The sequence below is a fragment of the Benincasa hispida genome, chromosome 1 (genome assembly GCF_027475165.1).
Source record: "Benincasa hispida cultivar pf3 chromosome 1, pf3_genome.v1.1, whole genome shotgun sequence".
Classification (NCBI taxonomy): domain Eukaryota; kingdom Viridiplantae; phylum Streptophyta; class Magnoliopsida; order Cucurbitales; family Cucurbitaceae; genus Benincasa; species Benincasa hispida.
Window position 1 is genome coordinate 43,061,580 of NC_143478.1, and position 2,818 is coordinate 43,064,397.

The window sequence follows — 2,818 nt, forward strand, 5'->3', positions numbered from 1 at the left end:
ATGACCATTAATCAGTGCATCAGAGTAAGAGATTTAATGACCGCCCATCATTGAAATCATTAGAGAGAAAGGCTGCTTCACCTTGAGCTCTATAAATACAAAAAGCCACCATTGTAACGGGGGATGAACATATAGAATAGAGAATAGGTTAAAGAGTCGTTAATCTGTTCACGTACATATTCATACTTAGATTTAAAGGACGGAGACGAGCAAAGAGACGAAGAAGCCAAGAGATCAATCCCGGATAGATCGAGATACTGCCGAAAAGCGCTACAAAGGGAGTGAGGGCTAACACTTGTGAGAGCAAGAATATTCATCTAGACAGAGTTGGAGTAGAAAAGACAGTGTAAAAGGCCACGGGAAGCAAGACATTGCTTACCGGGTTTCTTATCTCTAAATTTCATTGTTATTTTGTATTAAGCACTTTATTTATAGAAAATGGAAATCTCATTTCAATCTATGTTCAATCTCTCCACATTTCACATGTGTAGCTAAATTTTCGAATGGGTTGAGAAGTACTTAGCTAGCATGACCTAAGATTTACATTTTATGCGATCATCTTGCCTTATGTATGCGTCATTCACCCTTTAAAGATGCTTGGGAGAGTAGTTTAAAGTTAGAATCTAGGCTTGAGAGAGTCATATTAGAACCGCATAAGCAAAAGATAGAAACTTAGACATAAGTTCTATTGCTATTAACACATCACATGCACCCTAGAAATAGGATATGATAGTATGTGGTCACCTTGTTTATGTGTGCATCACTCTTCATTGCGTAGACAAGAATAGAGGCTTAGACATAAGTCCTATCTACATTTTCGTATACATCGCATGCATTCTAGAAATAGGAATTATGGCATTTTCATTGAGAGATGACATGTTGTTTTTTGTGTGTAGTATGATCGCATAACTTGTACGTAATCTTAGGAAGTGTTAGCTAAACCCCTTCTCAACTTGTTCATCGATACTCATTATAACTCTCGATTTCATCAACTCTTCGTTCGAACTCTGTCGCATAGGAAATTTTCTTAATCAAAACACCATCCAACTTATTTGTTTTCACCACCGCAAGAGAATCAAAGTAACTGTCGCATATTTACTCAGTAGTCCCTGTGTTCGACCCTGGACTTACCAAGAAATCTAGTGAGGCTTATGCATGTGCAACACATAATACATTACCACAAACTCACACCATAATCGCATCACAATTTACAATGCATCAAAGACCTTCTGTTGTTGCCGCATTGGCAGCTATCTGCGATGCAGAGTTGAGTCCATGATAGAAAACTCCATTTGGAGGCAATCCGGCAATCCATTGTGTGGGCAGTCGCGTACTAGTCTCTTGAATCTCGCCCATGCATCACTGAGCGATTCATCTTCTTCTTGTTCAAAATTGGTGGTCATTTTCCACCTTCTGACATTTTCTGTGGGAGGAAAATACTTCTTCATAAACTTCTCCCCAACTTGTTCCCATGATGTTATCTCTCCTGGTTCGAGAGAGTATGCTCATTTTCTTGCTTCATCGCATAGTGAAAATGGAAATAACGTGAGTCGAACCTCTTTTGGGGAAATATTAAGGAACACAAAAGTGTTGAAAATTTCAATGAAGCTTCGTAGATGGGCGTGCGGATCTTCACCATGCCATCCTCCAAACTGTTCTGCTGTTTGTATCATTTGTAACATTACTGGCTTCATCTCGAACCTTGATCCATCAAATGCTGGTCTCATGATTCCTGGGGAGAAATCATACAAGTTTGGTGATGCATAGTCCCGGATGAGTCTATTGCGATCATTTGCCAGTAGGATAGGATTTGTCATCATGTTGTTTTCATTCGCTACTCGTTCTTCAGGTTGTTCAACCATTCTACGAAATCTTCTTTGCCACTTATTGTTACGCAAAATTTGATGATGCGATGATATGCGATACTACTTCTAGATGTATGCGTTATTAATGAAATACTTGTAGTATGCTATGCGTTGTCACAAGTTTCCTTGCGTTAAAACCAAGTACAATTCCACCGCAATTTTCTCGGAGTAAATCGAGGTCGAACACAGGGATTGCATAGTTAATGCGTTATGTTCGTGATATATACGACCGGGGGTTTTTCAATTAATAAAATATTGTTTTATACAGGAATTTAAAATTGCCGTAAAGTAAAATATGCGGTAAAGTAAAGTTGCGGTAATACAATAAAAGTGCATAAAAGTAAACCTAAGCTAATATGATACAAGATACAGGATACTGATACATGATACTGAGATTGAGATTGACTGCGAAGATTATACAAAGGGTCGTGTTATGTGGTGGCAAGTCTTTATGTATGAAACAGAGATAGAAAGGGTAATTAATATAAACATCGTAAGTTCATTAATTGCGTTAAAGATATAACTACGGTTCCGTTTTCCCTTGGCGTACACCTCTCAGTGATCGGTCGTGTTCCCACATCTCTGTGGTGAAACAGGGATGAACGTGATGAACGCAAGGTTGCTTCCATCTCTGGAAGTACTTCTCGCTTTAGTTAACGCATTCTTCTAACCTTCTCTCGACAGGCAGAATGGCATCTTCACTTCTGCTCTCACAGGTGATGATGCCGTCTAGCATGCTTTAGCTAAACATATTTATTTCTTTAGCACAGATTAATTTACTTGTTTAATTCATTCTAATTACCAAGGGATTAAGAAAACATCATGGAGAAAGCGATTAATGGAGGAATGGAAATAGACAGAAAGATGGAGATAAAAATGATCATGACATTCAATACTAATATTTAGCGTCTAATACATGGTGTGAATGATGGAGATTAAGAAGATGAATATAA

The 2,818-nt window shown here is 38.2% G+C and overlaps 1 pseudogene; it reads left to right on the forward strand.

Annotated features, from left to right (window-relative positions):
- The first annotated feature begins 1,308 nt into the window (after window positions 1–1,308).
- On the forward strand, window positions 1,309–1,421 carry LOC120070406 (small nucleolar RNA R71; annotated as a pseudogene).
- The last annotated feature ends 1,397 nt before the right edge of the window (window positions 1,422–2,818 follow it).